The sequence below is a fragment of the Pinus tabuliformis genome, chromosome Q (genome assembly GCF_031772625.1).
Source record: "Pinus tabuliformis cultivar Carrire ecotype Pingquan chromosome Q, CPIR1, whole genome shotgun sequence".
NCBI classification, from domain to species: Eukaryota; Viridiplantae; Streptophyta; class Pinopsida; order Pinales; family Pinaceae; genus Pinus; species Pinus tabuliformis.
Genome location: NC_142296.1, coordinates 994,816,829 through 994,837,556, shown reverse-complemented (window position 1 = coordinate 994,837,556; position 20,728 = coordinate 994,816,829).

The following is a 20,728-nucleotide window of genomic DNA, read 5'->3' as shown; positions in this document are numbered from 1 at the left end:
TACGAAGGGTTTACCAGACTCCCTCACAAAGGAAATGGTACCGATACCGGTCGCACTGTATCTACCATCATCGCCCATCTCGATGTGCACTCCAAGATATTTGTCCTCCAGATCAAGAAACAAATCTCTATCTCCCGTCATGTGAAAAGACGCACCACTGTCGAAGAACCACACCAACCCATTACACTTTAAAACCAAGCATGCGATCAATGAAAAATCAAGCTCAAACTGCGAGGCTAGAGCCTCTCCTGCTGCCGATCCAGCAGCCTACTTTTTCTTCTTCTTCTGCCGACAATTAGTGGCATAGTGCCCGTGCTGGTGACAGTGAAAAAACTTCACCTTGGACATATCCTGCTTCTTGCCTTCGCACCAGACTGAGAAGCTTTCTTGCTCTTCCCTTTCTTTGCTTTTGCAGCCAAAGCGCAATTCTCTCATCAGATACCTTTGATGAAGATCCATTCTCACCTTTATTGTTTCTGAGTTTATCCTTGAGCGCCAGGTCACTCTTGCTTTGAATAACATTTGCAATCCGTTGAAAGACATTTCAACAACATTGCTACAAATTCGATTTCCACCAGCTCCCAACTCAACCGCCTCAGATCTAAGATTCGTGAGAACACAATATTTCTCGTACAGAGATTGACTGTATGGGCATTCATCGGATATCTCACCTTCAAAGGAAGGATGAATCCATAGGCTACCTGGCTCGATTACAGACTCCTCCTGAAGAAATAGAATGTAAACACTTCCTGAATAGTAGATCTGATGATCAACAGCTCCGATACCATGTAGAAATTTTGAATAATAAACACATATTCAATAGAGATTATCCTGATCATGTACTATTGCGGAATACATACACAATACATAAGCTCCTCTATGTTGATCATCAATATAGCAGCATCAATAACAATAAAAACATCAAGAGCATTCACACATTAACACAATATGTAACCTAGGAAAGCATCTCGCTAAAAACCCCAACTATCTGTATATTAATGATGGAGACCATGTAACATTACAAAGTACAATGCTTATCACAAGAAATCCAGTACCAACTCCACCTGTTACACACAATACAGCTAAGATCTGATCTCCAAATCTATTCCACTGCTTGCTTGCCTCCACTGCTCAATACCTGCTCAAGAATGAATGAGAATGGTTTACCAAACTCGTATTTCACCTCCAAAGAATCACTCACACTGTGTAAGACGTGAGCAGAGGCTATAATACTGGCAAAATACATGAGCAAACTCATTGGCATACTCAATCCCTTGATTGTGCAAATCCTCATGCACAACTATAGTCACAACTGATAGCAATCTGATCCTCTAACACCCGTCCCTGTTGAACTGAACATGCATTGACATGCAACTGAGTTAACTGATGTATTCTATATTTGCATAATGAGTTAATAATTAGTTTAAAAACTCATCATTAGTCTATTTGCAGTTAGACTATTACAACTAGTTTAACCAAGTCAAATTGAACACAACTCCATCAACTCCACAATCAACTCCACCAAACTCAACGATTGAGTTCTAAACTGAAGTCATGCATGCAACAACTCAACTGACTCATAAGAAAAGCGTACTTCCTTCTGACAGCTGCATGAGCCACATCTGTAGCTCAAACTGAAGTGCTCCAAGAGAATAAGATCAAGTTTATAGTCCAAATATTATTATGAGACAATAATATTTGACTTTTCTATTTTGGACAGCCAGTCTAAAAATATACTTTGATCACTCCTACTGTGGTCACTCCTCCTGTGATCATCCCTGATGGGATCCAAAAATAGAACTTGCGCCATAATTTGCCTGCGGCCCACTTAGTGAAGGCGACTCTTTTCACTAAGCTCCATCATCTTGTTGCAATCTCAACAAAATAGAATGTTCAGTTTGTAACAACTTTAGTCATGAAGAATCTGAATGCAGGAGAAAATTTCGGCAAACACCTCAAAAGGCGCAAACACCATTAAATCCCAAGATATGGAGAAGGAAAGAATCTCAAGTAGAAAGATGTGGTATAGCTTTGTATGCAGAAGGACAAGAAAATTAGTGGTACATCTATAGTGGATGCTCCAAGCATATGAAAGGTGACAAAGAGAAACTTCACTCATATAATGCCTTAGAAAAGGAAAAGAATGTCTCATTTGGAAATGACACTCCAGCTGTCATAAAAGGTAAAGGTTCTGTTTTCTTGTAAGAAAAGGTTAAAGTTGGAAATGTTATGTATGTAATGCTTTAAAGCATAAACTGTTGAGTGTTAGTCAAATGTGTGATCAAGGAAATGAAGTGTTGTTTCGATCAAACAGATATATTGTTCATGAGCTTGATACAAGAGAGACCGTGATCAAAGGTACAAGAACTCCAAGCAACTTATACATACTCAAAGGAGGACAAGAACAATGCTATCTAAGAAAAAGTGATGAAAATTGGATGTGGCATAGAAGATTGGGACATCTAAGCTTTTCTCAAATAAGAAAAGCATGCAGACTCAAGGTTGTTTGTGATCTTCCAGATATCAACATCCTAGAAAATACAATATGCAAACCATGTCAAATCAGTAAGCAAACCAGAGTTCACTTCATGGAAAAAGAAGGATCAACTAGTAAGCCTCTTGAACTTATCCATACTGATTTATGTGGACCAACAAGGAAAAAGTCACCTTGTGGAGAATAATAATTTATTTTGTTCATTGATGATTTTTCCAGAATGTGTTGGATAGGTCTTCTAAAGCATAAAGATGAAGCATTTGAAAAGTTCCAAGCCTTCAAAGCTTTGGTTGAAAATGAATCAGATCGAAAAATCAAATGCCTCAGATCTGATCGAGGAGGGGAATTTATATCAAATGAATTCTTTGACTTTTGTGAGAAACATGGAATAAAAAGGGATTTCTCCACTACAAGAACACCTCAGCAAAATGGTGTAGTAGAAAGGATGAACATAACAATTCAACAAATGGCTCGAGCCATGCTAGATGAATCTAGAACTCCTACAACCTTTTGGGGTGAAGTTGCATTCACTGCCGTGACTATTCTCAACAAAGCAAATGTTTGAGTAAATAACACTCAAACTCCACATGAACTTTGGTATGGTAAGACTCCTACTGTAAAATACTTTAAAGTTTTTGGAAGCAAACGTTTTATCAAAAGGACTAATGAAAAACTTGGTAAGTTTGAACCCTGAGTAGATGAAGGGATTCTTCTTGGCTATTATTCCAGAAGTAAAGGATATAAATGTTATAATAAAAGACTTGGGAAAATTGTCGAAAGCATTGATGTTGTAGTTGATGAAGCATGCAGAAATCCAAAACAAATAAAATCAACAGAAGATTATGACAATGAGAAAGATGGGGATTACTTTCCCACATCAAATAAAAATTATATTGAAGAAGAAACCAATGAAGCACCAAAAGAAGATATAATGGTAGAAGAAAAGACTTTGTCTAGGTATGTTCAGAAAAATCATCCAGAAACTCAAATTTTAGGAGAAAGGGAGGCTGGTGTACAGACTAAAAGAACTATTACAAGGACCTCAAGCTATCTAGCATTACTATCCTCCACTGAAACTCAAAATTTAAATGAAGTATGCAAAGATGAATGTTGGGTCAAGGCCATGGATGGAGAACTTGAGCAAATTGAAAAGAATGATAGTTGGGAATTAGTTCCTAGACCTCATGATAAAAATATTATAGGAACTAAATGGATATTCAAGAACAAGCTGAATGAAAATGGAGAAGTCATTAGAAACAAGGCCAGACTTGTTTGTAAAGGGTATGCTCAACAAGAAGGTATAGATTTTGAAGAAACTTTTGCACCTGTTGCCAGACTTGAAGCCATAAGAATGTTTCTTGCTCTTTCCAGTTTTTGGAAATTCAAAGTATACCAAATGGATGTAAAATCAGCCTTCCTTAATGGAGATTTAAAAGAAGAAGTTTATATTGAACAGCCAGAAGGACTCATTCTTGGAAATGATGCAAAACTTGTATACATACTCAAAAAGGCTCTCTATGGTATGAAACAGGCTCCAAGGGCTTGGTATTGCTGCCTTGAAAAATATCTACACCAACAAGGTTTTACAAAAGGTTCTACAGATAGAAATTTATACACAAAGATTAAAAATGATAAATTGCTAATTATTTTTGTTTATGTTGATGATATCATTTTTGGTAGCAATGAAGAATCCATGAGTCAGAATTTTGCTTTAGTAATGTAGCAAGAATTTGAAATGTCCTTGCTTGGTGAACTTACCTATTTTCTTGGTCTACAAGTTCAGCAAACTAAAGATGGTATTTTTCTTTCACAAACCAAATATCTCAAGCAGATCTTGAAAAAGTATGGAATGGAAGATTCTAAACCTGTATGTACTCCAATGGTAATAGGATGCAATCTCAGCTCAAATGATGAATCAACAGCAATACATCAACCAACTTACAGATCCATGATTGGTAGTCTTCTTTATCTAATAGGTACCTGACCTGACATCATGCATGCAGTAGGAATAGTTGGAAGATTCCAAGCAAATCCAAAGGAATCACACCTTCAGGCAGTCAAAATAATTTTCAAATATCTTCAAGGAACTCAGGACTTTGGACTATGGTATCCTAGAGATGCAGATCTTACTCTTCATGCATATACAGATGCAGATTGGGCAGGAAGTGTTGATGATAGAAAAAGCACTAGTGGTGGTGCATTCTATATGGGTTCCAGGTTAGTGTCTTGGTTCAGCAAGAAACAAAGTTCAATTGCTTTATCTACAACTGAAGCAGAATATGTGGCTGTTGCATCTTGCTGCACACAACTACTTTGGATGATGCAAACTTTGCAAGACATTCAGATCACATGTACTCCACCCATCTCCATTCTATGTGATAATACAAGTGCCATCAGTATTTCAAAGAATCCAGTCATGCACTCCAAGACCAAGAACATACCCATCAAGTACCATTTTCTACGAGAACAAGTGCTTGAACAAAAGGTCAAATTGGAGTATGTCCCCTCCAAAGAACAGGTTGCTAATATATTCACTAAACCACTGCCCAGAGAAACATTTGAATATCTCAGACAAAAGTTGGGAGTTGTTGTTGCATCATCCTACTATTAAATCCAGTTTTTCAGAGGAGGTTTACTACACACTGGTTTCATGTAGTATATGGTGGGGTACACATGGGTTTTCTTGGCTGAAAGCGCGTAAAAATTTTTCTAACAAAAAAAACAATGGTAACACAGGTTCAGGGGGAGCGTTCACATTCCACATTGTTGGCATTATGGTTGTTGAAATCAACTATTTCTTAGTTGCATCAGTCATTAGTGTGATATAACTTCTTCTGTCATGGTCTATATTTCAATGAGTTCTATTGGTCATATGATGCAATTTATTTCCCCAATATCCTTGGGATGGATGATGTAATAATTGTTGTATTTCTTTCATGTATAAACTTTGGTATATCGCCACTTCGTTGGGCAGATGAGTCAAATATGATGTATCCCCACTTGGTTGGGTGATTGATGTATGTATGAGTTTGTGGTCATAGCGAGGTCATACCCACTTTGTTGAGTTATAGTGTCATGTTATTATATTGAATCATATATCTATAGACTCGACATGTACTCAGGGGGAGTATGGATAGCATCATGCAAAGGAGGAGAGTAGAGTGGTCTGCCCTTTGCCCTTGATGTCAAAGGGGGAGAGTATTTTGGTATTTTAGTGTTGTATGGTATCTCTAACAGTCTTTACAGCTTGCAGTAGTCAACACCATCATGGTTGCCATCAAGTCCAAAGGGGAAGATTGTTGGCATTATGATACAAGTATTGTCCTTGATGGTAACTCTACATGTCAACTCAGTTTTGATAAGAGGCTAACAGGAATATTCAGAGGAAACAGGGCAGTGGTACAGAGGATCAAGAAGATGGAACTAAGGTCTATTGATTAGAATAAAGAAGTTGAAGGAAGAAGATGATGTAAGAGCTGTTTAAGAGATACATGCAGGTTCACTTAGTCCAAGCAGCATATACACGTAGGTACTCAGAACATAAATAGTGTATAACGTACACACGCACTCCCATAGAAGGCAAAGCGCATACATGTTGAAAACCATGGTTTTGGTTCAAGGTATTTGGTCCAAGGTATCTTTGGACCATGATATTGACTGTAGGTATTTAGTCTAAGGATTTGGTCCGTGGTATTTGAACCAAGGTATTGGTCCTAAGTGGATTCATTCCATGGTATCGAGAAAGGCTAAAAACTATATAAAGAAGAGAGGATCATAAGGCCAGATGTGAAAGTGAATAAGATTCTAAGGAATACTTCTATATGAAGTATATTTTATGTTGCAGGGTTATGTTTGGGACTAGATCTGAAATATTTATGTGCACCTTGAGTTCAATATTGGATCAGGATCATGAGACCTAAAATGACTTATTCTTGAATGATCTGATATTGGTTGAGGCTAGATCTAATGTTTTGCATCTATTTTATTCATTATCTATCATGATCTGGGTTTGTCTGAAGTCTAGAATTGCAGCAAAGTTCTGAGTCAATATTTGCAGATCTGTACGCAGGTTTTGTTCTTTCAAGTAGCGTATACAAAAGAAAGGCTTTATTTTCAGAGATGACTGATCTATCATATCAGTATTGCTGATTTATTGTTGCTGCTATTTTATTGTTGTCTGCCAATGAAGTCTTCGTAGATCTGAATTTAAATATGAATGCATAAGGAGGTTGATATTTGATTGATTGTATAAGTGAGAAGAAGTTTTTTCTGTTGCCTGCCTCTGTAAAGTTCTGTAAGTTGACAGTAGATGTTCAGTACACTGCTAGGTGGTACAGTTTGTGATTAAGAGATTTTATGATTCAGAATATTTAGAGTTATACACAGGTTGGGCTGAAGGAAGTAGCGTATACACACAGGTTTTCTTCATTGAAGTAGCGTATATAGTCTGAAACATGAATTTTTGAGGTTTTGTTTGGTTCTGAATGTTGATACAGGTTTCTGGGTTCAACACAGTGTTCTGATGATAATGATCTGATTGTTTCAGATTAACTGCATGTTGGTTGATGAAGTTTGAGTTTCTAAATTTCTAATGGGTTATTGATGAGTCAAGGTCTTCCTATGTCTTGATATGTGCCAGGAGCATCCAGTCCGAAAATTCATGAAACGTGGTCCTTGGTGGAAGAGTGTAGTTTTCTGTAGGCTGGCACCTATGTACTAGTAAACATATTGGCTAGTACAAGAGCTATGGGGTTGTATCTCCCTTCCAGTAGAAGCTGGATAATGAGAGAAGGTTGTAACCTTCTGCAGGTAGAAGCCTACGTATTGGTATGAGTTTGCACCAGTACAAGATTGTAAACAGATTTTCTTATTATTAAAAGAAGACAGAGATGACAACAGCAGGTGGTTTTCACCCACATTGGGTTTCCACCTTAAATCTTGGTGTTCATGTGTGTTTCTTATGTGTAATGGTTTATTATGTTTATACTGCACATGGTTACTGTTTAATGATTGATGAAGTACTGATGCACTGATTAAAGATCAACATATGATGAATTAACTGAATCATAAGTTTACTGCATAAACGTTGGTTTCCTTAAAGACAGTTGTGTGTACATGCTAGTTCCCCTCTCTGAAGTAGCATATATAAATCTGATTATGAAAAAGAAAAATTCTTGATCTGATAATATTGATTCACCCCCCCTCTCAGTATTATTTCCAACACTCACCACTTTGTACACCAAGCCAACAACTTGCAGATAGGAGGTTAGATTAATCCGCTGAAGACAGATGAAAAACTGGATTTGGAGCATCTCTATTTTAAGTTGCCCATGCCCAAGCTACACTAGGTACTCTCCAGTACAGACATGACCTCACTCGCATTGAAGGCCAATTCCTTCATGAAAGTTGCAACCACTCATAACTCTGTCACTAGAATACTCCCCTATTTGAAAACTCTAGAAGCGGTGCATGTCAAATTTACATAGGAAGGAGGACGATGAAAATAGGTGTTTCTGTTTGGTTAGATATGCCCAAGCTGAGCCCGTAGAGGAACTCCTATCGACGTAAAAATGTATACAATATTTCCCAAAATTTTTGTGTCCTTCCATCACATCTACTACAAAATTGAGAACACTTATAGCTCCTTTATAAAATTGAAACTGATGTTGGAGTGATGCCAACTACTTTCATGCATTCTCTAATTCCTTTTCCCCTTGTTTTGCCTAATCTAATGAGGTGTGAGAGATGGTTGTACCAATTGATACCAATTTATTAATTCTTTCCTTATTGGAATTGAATAAAGTATCCTCATCTTTGTAGATCAAGCCATTGCATACAATTATTTTCAACTTCTCTTTTCTCTCTAGGCAATGGATTGAATTTTTCTATCATAAAAAATAAACTCTACATATAAAAATTCATTAAATAGTTGAGGGATTGGATGATCTCCGCATATCATATTTTTTTCAAGGCTACAAGTGCATGTGGAAATCTTTCACCATTGGCGTTTGGTGCTTACTTGTTTGTTTAGTTTCTTAAGTATATGCTTATTCTCGTATAGGGGTTTTCTCTCCTTCATTATATTATGTCTAGGTTGCTTCTTGAGTATATCATGGTATTCAACTTTTCTTAGTGTCTTGCATATTGGGAGTGTCCTTGATACAAGTTGAAGTAACATTTTCCACCTTATCATTGAAGCATTGTGCATCATTCCATTTTGGTATGGAATCTACCAATGTAGCATATCCTTCACCTTCCCCTGAAACTTTGGCTTTTGTTGATTCATTTATTGGTATTTCACCAATACTAGGATTCTCATTCTCTATAGGGTGTTGGTTTCCTCTACTTGTTCTTCCTAGGTCATATCTATGACATTATAGGCTGTAGAAAATGTATTCTTTACCTGAAGACTTTTTCCTTGCTCTTGGTCCCTATTCTCTCATTTTTCCTTTTGCAGTTCCTCAAGTTATGTATTTTGGACTTGTTCTACATGGGATTTATTTTCTTATAAAATAGTTCTTATGTTGTCCTTTCTTGTTCCTCTAAGTCTCTCCTGCTTTTTTTCTTCATTTTCTCTCTTGTTTTTCTCTAGCATGTCTCTTTTTATCTTCTCTTCCTATGTTTCTAGTATTTTTTGGGTAAGTAATTCATGTGTAGTTGTTTCCTCCTATTTTCTCTTCAATTCATTTGTTTCCTTCCATTGTATTACTAACTCTTGGTATACTTTATTATTTTAATCTTGCATGACCTTTTTTTTGGTTTCCTCTCTTAGTCATTCTTCCTCAAAACGTCTAGCTTCTGCAATCTTGTTGGATGCATCCCATTGGCGTATTAATTCAATTTGTTATTCTAATGAAAAATATTTAAACGCAATGAAGTTTGGGATAACTTTATATTGTATAGGTAAATCCTCTCTGTAGACAGAGACAATCCATCTAGTCCAATGAGTGGGTCTAGCAACCGAAGTGACAATCTACTAGATACTTTCCTAAGTTACAATTTTAAAAGAGAAACGAAGAAGATGACCTACCTCATTCTGATGCTATTTCAATCTCCTTTGTTGAAGACCTTGAATCACTTGCATCATGGCCTTGTTCTTACCGCTCTCAGTGTTTATGCACCTGCACAAGAGATCAAGACACAACAAGGCATGCAAATACAAATAGCATATTCAAAAGAAACCTACTTAACTAATCAAGGAATCTTAAGCTAAATGATACACGAGCATACACATTTAGGGAAAATGAACCAACAATTGTATATTAATAGAAAATAAAAGGAATAATAAAACCAAGCCTTGATGTTGATAGCTCTCCTTGAATGAATATCCAAGTCCAAGCTAAGTTCTCCAAGCACTCCTTCTCCAAGCCAAATGAGTAGCATATAGGCACAATCTTAGCATAAGGGTGCAAATAGACATAGACCAACCATTTGTGAATGGGAAAAGATGAATATATAGGCAGGGAAAGGGAGTTAGGATCTCTCCAAAGATAGGAGTAGGTCCTCATCTCAAGGAGGTAGCTCATAGGGATAACACTAAGAGCCCAAGTTGGGAGAATTCAACCTCATCCACGTTGAACAACCTCCAGCTCATCGCCCTGGAAGCTTTTAGATCACAAAGCTTCTCATCCTCTTTGGGAAAATTTCCTTTTTATGGATCATCACGGGTATACAAGTGAACCGAGCGATGCCACCGTGGGTCAAGCATGATGCAATAGGCGACCATCGCAATTTTTAACTTCATAAGAGTGATGAGTCTCAAAATTAGGGTTTTAGAGCTATTTCTTCGGGGGAAAGCTTAAGGAATTTTCCAATCAATGTTTTAGGGAGGATATAAGTTGCATATCTGAATGAGTACACTGCATGATAGTCATGTTTCAAGTACTTCAGCGTATGTTCACGGGGAAGTGTAGGAGGTGTGACAAAACACTGTGTAACAGATGCCCCCTAAAGCATGAAGGCAGAATAGGGAGTGATGGCTGAGATGCATTACAAGATTTTTCAAGGATGAGAACAAACACTGTCAAGAGACCTACAAATCAAGGGTGCATATACATATACATATCTAATATCAAAACATGAATCCATAGTATTGACTTAGGCATCCAAATAATACGAACTATATGAAATGATCCATGGCATGGGCGTAACCATCCAAATGAGAAGGATCATCTGTAGATCTAAGATCCAAGGTATGGACACAACCATCCAATATAAAAGGATCATCATTAATGTAAAGTACCACAGTATGGTCACAACCATCCATATAACAGAAACATGTGTACAATCATGAATAACACATAACTCTACACAGCCTGAGTCATATCAGACAAGACTCAGGGTCTTGCGTTCCATCCCAACCCGATCAAAGTACGAATTCTAACATGCGAATGAATGTGTCGAAGTCGAACATGCTATAAAATCGCCTGATTACCAGCCAATGATGTGGACCATTAATAGGCATGAGAGAAACCACCAATAATGACAATGGCTCTCAAGGTACGATTGTACAATCTGTGAATGTGATAATGAAGCTGAAGTTGAGAACTCATGGAATCACTCGATCAAATGCCAATGATGAAAACATGTCGTTAGATGCAAAGAATTTTCCATTAAGGCATGCAAGCTCTAAGGTACTGAAAGGGAGTCTCTAAGTCATCTTCCTGGATAATGAGTTGAAGTCGACAAGAAATGACTTGTCAAAGGAGAGTCATAATGAGTCCCCCATCATCGAAACAAAACAAGGAATAAAGTGGAGTGAAATGAGTAGGATCCAAGACTGTAGCAAAGAGTCAAACAATGTATAGGTAATAGATTACAGATAGGACTTCTCCTGGACATATCAACAACACGACTCCGGAGTATGGCAGATTTTGACTCAACATAGGACTAAGGGTCATAATGATGAAGTGGAATAGTCAGATGAGAGGCAAAATGGATCACCCAAACTCGGAAGGAAAAGTGACTAAGTGAGGATATCCGAATCCTGACACAAGAAATAGATGAGTGTCATGTTTAAGAGTGGCATGCTGCCTATACAAGAGATGTTTCACTTTCACTTTTTCCCCACTATTTCTAGTGAGTACCTCTTTATTTTTACACAAGCTTGAAGAGGATACCATATGCTTGTCGTATAAGTTCACCCTTCGAATGAATCCATCCTAGTAAGTTTTACGAGTCCTAGGAAGGAGAAACTCAGGCTCATCATGGTGACGAGTCTTTCATCGTAAAATTTTAATGAGTCCGATGTAAGAATAACTCAGTATATTTTTCATATTTAGAGAGTTTGAAAAAGAGATGAAAAAGAAAACTCCATCATGTCCCTTTTCGTAATTTGTCTCTCGAATCCAAAAAGTAGAAAACAAAATTTGAGAGAACCTCCTAGTCATGTTCGACTAAGGTGTTCCTTTTTTGTACAATAGTCTATCTCAGTCTGGAAAAGTGTTAAACTTATACTGAGTAAATGTCATTTCATTTACTTTTATGAGTTCGAAATGACAAGTGCTCGACAATATTTTCATATTCCAAGAGTGAGAAAAGAGTTGAAAGATGACTCCTCCTGGAGGAACGAATGGTATAAAAGGATAGCAATTGATTCCGGTAACGATGGAGCTGCTCAAAACATGTAATGGTCAAGAGGCTGGCTAATAAGATCACTCATCACAGATGTTCCTCATGCAAGGTTAAAACAACCAAGGGAAAGCATATGATTGGCCAAAGAGATGGTGACGATGGAATGAAAGAACCAAGGCTCATATGGCAAAACAGGCTGATAAAGATGCAATCATGAGATGTAAAGTGGGAATGGTTTCATGTTTATAGGTGACCATCGTGGTTTTTAACTTCATAAGAGCAATGAATCTCAAAAATTAGGGTTTTAGAGCTATTTCTTCAGGGGAAAGCACAAGGCATTTTCCAATCAGTGTTTTAGGGAGGATATGAGTTGCATATCTGAATGAGTACACTACATGATAATCATGTTTTCGGCACTTCAAGGTATGTCATGGGGAAGTGCAGGAGGTGTGAAAAAATACCATGTAACACTTTCCTCATTGTAGCCTCTTCCCAATCCTTTTCATTTTTTGTGAAACTTTCTTCTTTTCATGCTTCATAAGAGTATGACCAACTATCGGATACGTGTTAAGTATGTTTGAGGACTAATCCCTTGGGATTATGTCTCTCGGACCATCTTGTTTTGAACCTATATTCTAACTGCACTCGTCCTTCATGTTTGGCTTGTTTAATATCTTTGACAATTTAATACCAAATCTGAAAATTATATGGGAGAAACATCCTTTTTTTTAATCTTTGGACAATGTGGTGTTAACACCTTCATAATGATTTGATAATATATTTCACGCATTACCAACTTATTCAGAATGTAGATAGGTAGGGGATGGGGTGGACCTATAACTCCATCCATCCTAAAATATGTGTAGTCCTACTCGAAATACCAATTATCTATATATATTATGATAATTTCCTAGTTAGAAAATCTAGGGAACTCTTGTCCAATAACAAGACACCACAAAGATGCCATGGAGTCACATATTTTAGAATAAAACTTTATATTTATTTCCCTTAAAATATTGAAGAAAACATGTGTTTTGGTAAACAAGGTATTCCATACAGGATGATCACCTTCATTAACCACTCATATAACTAGATCAAATATCACAACACCATTATTTTGACATGGTTAAAACTGTTAAAAATTGTAGCAAGAAAGGCTAAATTTGATTTGTGCCTTAGTCAAATTTAGTAATTCGATTTTACACATCAACAGGATGACTTGGATTGTAGTTAGCTTGAGTGACATGGCATTTTCACTTAGTTAGATCAACAAATTCAATTTTGTAGGCTTGGAGTAGAGTTGTGCATGTGATGATTGCTAAAATTTAGTAATATAGTTCAGTGATTTTCAGTTGAACTTAGTTAACTGAGCTCAAGTAGCTAGTTGAGTAAGTTGAAGGTTAGTTGAGTAGTAGAATTGTTTTTAACTCAATGATCTCTCAGTTAAACTAGTCAATCAACTAAAAATAGCCTAGGCATGCATGGAATTCAAATTGCCTATTTGTAGTGGAGGAAAATGAACATTGTAATTACCAATTGTATCTTAGTTGAGTGTACAGGCTTGCCATTGATGCAGGTGATCAATTCCTTGGGATTTGCACAATGAAATTAAGAATTCCCCTATTATTTAGGAGCTCAATTTTTCTTGAATTGCGCAAGGAAATAAGAGGAAGTTGGAGCCTTGAATTGGCTAAGTGTTGGCTAGAGCAAAAGAGTCGGCATGAGAACATGTTTACAGTGCAAGGTGCGCTTAAGGATTGAAGCAAGACATTGTAATAGTTTCTAATTCTCATTTGATAAATGAAAAGCAATAGAGGGTTTTTTCCTAGTTGGGTTCCCCTGTAAAATCATTGTGTTCTTGTGGTTTTAATGGTTGCATGTCATTGCATGTGTTTCTACATTATGATTTCCATTTCGCATAATAGTAGAGGAAATTTGTAATCTCTTGATTTCAGTTCGATTTCATCAGTAGTATAAAATTTAAATTAATTAGTACATGGTATCTGAGTTTAAATCAGATTAAAAACCAATCAATAGACCATCTCCCACATATATTTCGATTTGTAGATTCAGTGAAGCAGTTTTCTTTTGCGCAGGAAAATGTCTTTCAACAGGTTGAGATTGGAGTATGGCCTGGAGGGTACCTCAAATTTCATAGTTTGGAAGGATAGGATGGAAGATGTACTAAACGATAATGGAGTTCTGGAGTACACCAAAAACTGACATTCCAAAACCAACAACATCAAATGTACAACAGTTAGCCCAGTGGAAGAAGGATACTGCAAAAGCCAGGAGGATCATCGTAGAGGGTTTGAGAGAATACATAGTATAAAATTTACATGGCAAGGAAAATTCATATGCTATGTGGAAGAACCTCACTAATTTATTCGAAAATGAAAGTGAAACCAAGAAATTTCCATTGAGGGACAGGCACAGAAACATCTGATTGTAGAAAAATGAAACTATTCCACATTACCTCTCCAGATTCACTTAGGTATGAGATGAACTTGGAGGAGTAGGAGAAAATGTGCCGTAAACTAAACAAGTGAGGCTAACTCTCTTAGGCCTTCCAAAATTCTAGCACAACTACCAGGAATTTTTAAATGGAAGGGACAAATTGTCGAATTGGGAGAGACTTTGGTCCAATTTGGTGCAAGAAGAAACCTGAAGGAACAATAGATATGGAGTAACATCCAAAGTTGAGGAGGAAGATAATTTTGCCTTGGTTGGGAATGGAAAGAATGTTAAGGGTAATAAGGCCCAAAGCAAGATAGAGTCCAGCCAAAACAATGGCAAGAAGAAGGACCTAAGCAAGATAAAATGTTTTCACTGCCATGACAATGGGCATTATGCAACAAAGTGTTCACACAAGAAGTATAGCAAGAAGTCTTTAGGAAGAACAAGAGGTGAAGTAGTTGCCTCACAATTCAAATTAGAATTCACCCTAATTTCATGCATGGCCACCAATGTAATGGGGACTGTGTGGTACATTCAAGTGCCTCATTCCATATGACAAGATGCAATGAATTCTTTAGTAGCCTACAGGAGAAGGGTTTCCAGATGCACATAGAACTTGGGGATGATGGGAGGTATAGTACCAAAGGAACTAGAACTAAAACCTTTAAGAGGGAGTCAGACTCCCATCTTCATCTCAAAGATGTCATGTATGTACCTGGGCTAAAGAAGAATTTGATCATTGTAGTTGTACTGGAGGATATAGGCTATTATGTTGTTTTTAGTAAAGGGAAAACCTTTCTAAGACATGTCGTTACCAGGAAAGTGAAGCATATTGGAGTTAGAGTGAAAAATGTATACAAACTTGAGGTGGAATCTTGCATTGCACTTAGTAGCAAGGCATAAAAGGTGCATAATCAAGATGTTGTAGAACTCTGGCACAGACGTATGGGACACTTACACCATGGGGCTTTAAAAATTATGTAGCAAATTACCATTGGTCAAGGGTGCATTTCAGGAGACCGATCATAGCAAGAAAGGCTAAATTTGACTTATGCCTTAGTCAAATTTAGTAATTCGATTTTTCACATCAACAATGTGCCTTGTATTGCAATTAGATTGAGTGACATGTCCTTGTCACTTAGTTAGATCAACAAATTCAAGTTTGTAGGCTTGGAGTAAATTTGTGCATGTGATGATTGTTAAAATTTAGTAATCTAGTTCAGTTATTTTCAGTTGAACTCAGTTAACTAAGCTCAAGTAGCTAGTTGAGTTAGTTGAAGGTCAGTTGAGTATTTAACTCAATGATCTCTTAGTTAAACTAGTTGGTCAGGTAAAAATAGCCCAAACATGCATGGAATTCAAATTTCCTACCTAGAGTGGAGGAAAAGGCACATTGTAATTATCAATTTTATACTAGTTCAGTGTACAAGATTGGCATTGATGCAGGTGATCAATTCCTTGGGATTTGCATACGGAAATATGGAATTACCCTATTATTTAAGAGATTAATTTCTCTTGAATTGAGCAAGGAAATAGGAGGAAGATGGAGCCTTGAATTAGCTAAGTATTTGCCAAAGCAGGATAGTTAGTTGGAGAACAGGTTTATAGTGCAAGGTGTGCTTCAGGATTGAATCAAGACATTGTAATACTTTCTCATTCTCATATGATTAATTAAAATTAGTGGAGGGGATTTTCCCAGTTGGGTTCCCCTTTAAAATAATTGTGTTCTTGTGGTTTTAATGGTTGCATATCATTTCAGGGGTTTCTACATTGCGATTTCAATTCCACGGAATAGTAGATGGAATTTATAATCTCTTGATTTCAGTTCAATTTCATTAGTAGTAGAAAATTTCTATTAATTTCTACTAATTTAATATCAAATATCACAACATCATTATATTTTCATGGTTAAAATCCTATGAGAGGGAAATAATCCATGACCCCTACCAATGTAGCCACTTGAGGCAATTTTATTAAGGCAAAAGAAAATATTATAGAAGAGAGTTCTCATAATCGATCATCGATGATGATCCTCCATGCTCTGCAAATAGAGATCAGGAACATTCATGATCCAGGTGGATATTGGTGGCCACTCACCCATTCCACTTGGATCCCCAACACTGTTTTCTATCAGTTTCCTATTTTTTAGCATAGTTTCATATTTCGACAGTTTTCTATTTTGGAAGTTTTCGTTTCCTAAACTTCGAGAGCCATTTTGAGGCCCTAAACGACGTTTTGGGAGAGTCAAAAGTTGTTTTCCTTGGATAAATCTTTCTAAAAAGATATCATGCGTGCCAAATGAAGATCATATGCCAAAATTCTGACCCTGGGAATTTGGCATTCCAACTATCCCATTCGAGGCCCATACATTTTGGCGCTTCATCTCTTAGGGTTAGGTTTTTAGATGTTTAAGGTTTCTCATTGTTTCTTCATGATAAAAAGGTCTCTGAGTCTCGTTGTAACACAATTTAGAACACATATATCCATCACATCTCTTTTCAAAGATAAGCTACCATCGCTCAAGCTAGTTTGCTTTCATTTTGCTTGTAAACAAATTTCAATATTTGCTATTTATTAATTGAATTTTAGTTTCACTATATCTTTTTGTTTGTGTTTTAAATTTGTATTTCATTTCGTTTTTTCATAAATCAAGATCAATGGTATCAAAGTGGTCTGCTCTTTCTTTGTTTTTCTATGCATGTCCTCAACTAGGATAGGGTATAAGGAGTTGGGAATCGAATTCCTTGAACCCTTGCAAGACTGTCCTTACCAACTCTGATGAACTTCCATGGAGGAAGAAAATAAGGACGAGGGAGAAGGAGATCCTATTAAATTGCTGCTTGAGGAAGCCCTTAAGTGACAAAGGAACAAGATGATGGATAATTTTTCCTAGATCCTTTGATAGATACTAGTGGGCGAAGCTTCTTCATCCAATAGTCACTTTAGATGTGCCGCCCCTTTTAAGGTACAAGTTAATTTTGACATTCCCATATTTGAAGGCCAGATAGTTGCATATGCTCTAGATAAATTGCTAATTCTGCTAGAAGAATATTTTTCAGTCCATAATTTTTATGATAGAGAAAATATTACTTTTGCACTCTTTAAGTTCACCCCCCATGTTAAGGACTAGTGGGAAAATTACTATGAAAAAAGGTCCGAGGAGGAATCCTCACTATTTTTAGCCACACCCTCTTGGGACTCTTTTTAGGATGTTGTTAAGGAACAATATTACCCTGTCGGGATCTATGAAGACAAGTACATAAAATGGATCACATTGTGCCAATAAAGGGACCAAGAAGTGCCAAAGTTCACAAATATATTTCATACCCTACTCACGAAGATGGGTATTAAGGACTCTGAGTGATAGCTGGTGATCAAGTACCATGGTTGTCTGCAAAAATACGCTCAGGAAGAAATCAATTCCTAGACATCTTCTCGCTTAGTGAAGCATACCAATATGTTGTCAAGATCAAGAAGAACTTTAAATAGAAGAAGCAGGACTTTGGATCCACGAACCTAAAGCAGGTAAAGGGCACCCCAAAACTGTATAACAAAGGAAAAAGCTAAGGTGGAATGACCCAAGATAACCTGTTGAAGCCGCAAGAAAATAATAGCAGTGGGAAGATGAAGAAAGGCATAGGAAAGTGATATGATTTACATAAGAGCCCACTCACAACACAAGTGAATGTCACACAAAGTAGTCACTAGTGGTTGATATGAAAGCTTCAGAGTTAGACACATGTTCTAAATATGAGCCATAGACCAAAAATGGAAACAAATAATTGATGCAAAACCCAACGCCATTGTTTCCACCACCAAGGTTAAAAAAATGAGCCTGAAGATCCAGAGGATGGTGAGCTTCTCTTCCACTCACACATATGGGTGAAGGGTGCTCCGTTGCAATTCATTGTCGATAATGGGAGTCAAAAGAACCTCATCTCATTAAATTTTGCTAAGTGGTTGGGCTTGTTGACAACGCCAAACCCACAACAATACACCTTCGGGTGGCTCCACCAAGGGTGAGATCTCCGTGTCAGCCCACTGTGCCACCTACCCTACAACATCAAGCCTTTCATGAATGACGTATTGCGTGATGTTGATCCCCTTGAAGTTTGTGATGTTTTATTAGGCCAACGATAATTTTGTAAGTGTCATGTTGTGTATGAGTCTAGGCCTTGTACTATTATTATTACTTTGGGTAGAAATTTATGCAGGACACAAAAGGTATCCCTACCTGCCTCCATTTATTTGATCTCTGTTGAGCAATGCAGTAAGATCATCTCCCATAATTAGAAATTTGTGTTCTTCCTAATTTACTCTCAAAGTAAGGGGAATATTGTGGCCGCATCCATGGCCTCTAGAAAGGGCTCTGCTTCACAGTAGAAGCAGGTGGATAAGGTCATGGAAGAGTACAGGGACATCTTCTCCTCGCCCACAGGGGTACCTTTGCACTGTCAGGTCAAGCATTCGATCTATCTAATCCTCGATGCACCTCTACCTAATGGGCTAATCTACCGCCTTTGTCTTCTAGAAAATGAAGAAATAAAGCTGCAAATCTAGGAGTTGCAACCAAAAGGGAATATCCTACCAAGTACATCACCTTCTGGGAGCCCAATTGTACTTGTGTAGAAGAAAGATGGGTCCTTGAGACTTTGCATTGATTATTGGAACTGAGCAAAGTCACAATTAGGAGTAAAGACCTGATCCCATGGATTAATGAACTTCTTCACTAGATCAAGGGGGCTAAGTAATTCAACAAGATCAATTTGAAGTACTGTTATCACCAAGTTCCAATAGAACCCACAAATGTATGGAAGACTCCTTTCAAGTCCAAGGCGGGTCTCTTTGAGTGGTTGGTCGTGCCCTTGAGGTTGACAAATGCCCCTCCAACTTTTATGAGGATGATGGATGACATCTTGTAACCTTTCACCAACTCATTCATGGTTGTATATCTGGATGATATCCTCATGTTCAACAATAATTGGGTATAGCACTTGCAACATATTCGACAAGTCCTTCAAACCTTGCAGAAACGCAAGCTATGTGCTAACCTGGAGAAATTCTCCTTTGGCATGGACTAGGCCCAATATTTGGGCTACATATTTGATGAGCATTCCGTGCATGTGGATCTAGCTAATATCCAAGTCCTTTAGGATTAGATAGCCAACATGACTCTAACAGAGAGTCATAGCTTCCTGGGCCTTGCTAATTTCTATCGAGATTCATGTTGGGGTTCTATCATATCACTTGGCCCTTGAGTCAAGTTACCAAGGGTGGAGAAAAAGTAAAGTTTTTCTGGTCTGAGTCACAAGAGAAGGAATTCATTGAATTGAAACATCACCTTTCGTCTGCACAAATCCTCACCTTGCCAGGCCTGCAACAACCATTTGAGATTGAGATATATGCTTTAAAGTATGTTATTGGTGAATTCATCACTCAACAAGGACAACGAGTGGCCTATCACGCTGAGACACTACCTGATACTGTTTGATGGTACCTAATATGAAAATGAAGGAGGAGGTCAATTTCCTCTTCCTAAAAACATGGATCGTTCTCCGACGCTTTGCAGGGAAAAATGGGTGTTAACACAAAATAAGTTTTCCAAAAGGTCTCTTCAAGTTATGAGCTAGTTTTCACATGTAAAATTAAGCATAAGCAACACAATATCACATAACTCACACAAGCATTCGTGAAGATTAGAACAAAGGATTTGATGACAGAGTTCACCCCTCCTCGGCTACATCTCTGGGCCTACCAACATAGCTAGACCACTCCATATATTCAGTGGAAAAGGAGTACATAAAAGTTTGCTAATAAAACATGTGACTATTTCCCCTTCAAGGAAATATTCTCCTCCAAATAAATATCACATAAACATCATGAAAACCTACAGTTAGTCATGAAAACATCAACAAAAAAAGGTGTCTCCTACAAAGATCTTGTACTCCATCTGAAAATGAGCATACATGAGCATATAAACACTTCAATTCCACATTGAAGGAAAAATAAAAAACTTTACTCAACAAGACATAGTGAGAAAGTATAGATGAGTTGAACCTTACAAATAACAACTGTTGCAGTAAACTTCTTAAGGTAAGAAAACACTACAAGGCCTTCTCCATGCTAAAAAACCTTCAAGAACTACTCCAAAACACTGATTGATCCACACACCCATGAACTTGAAACTGCAAAAAGTTCCTTTAT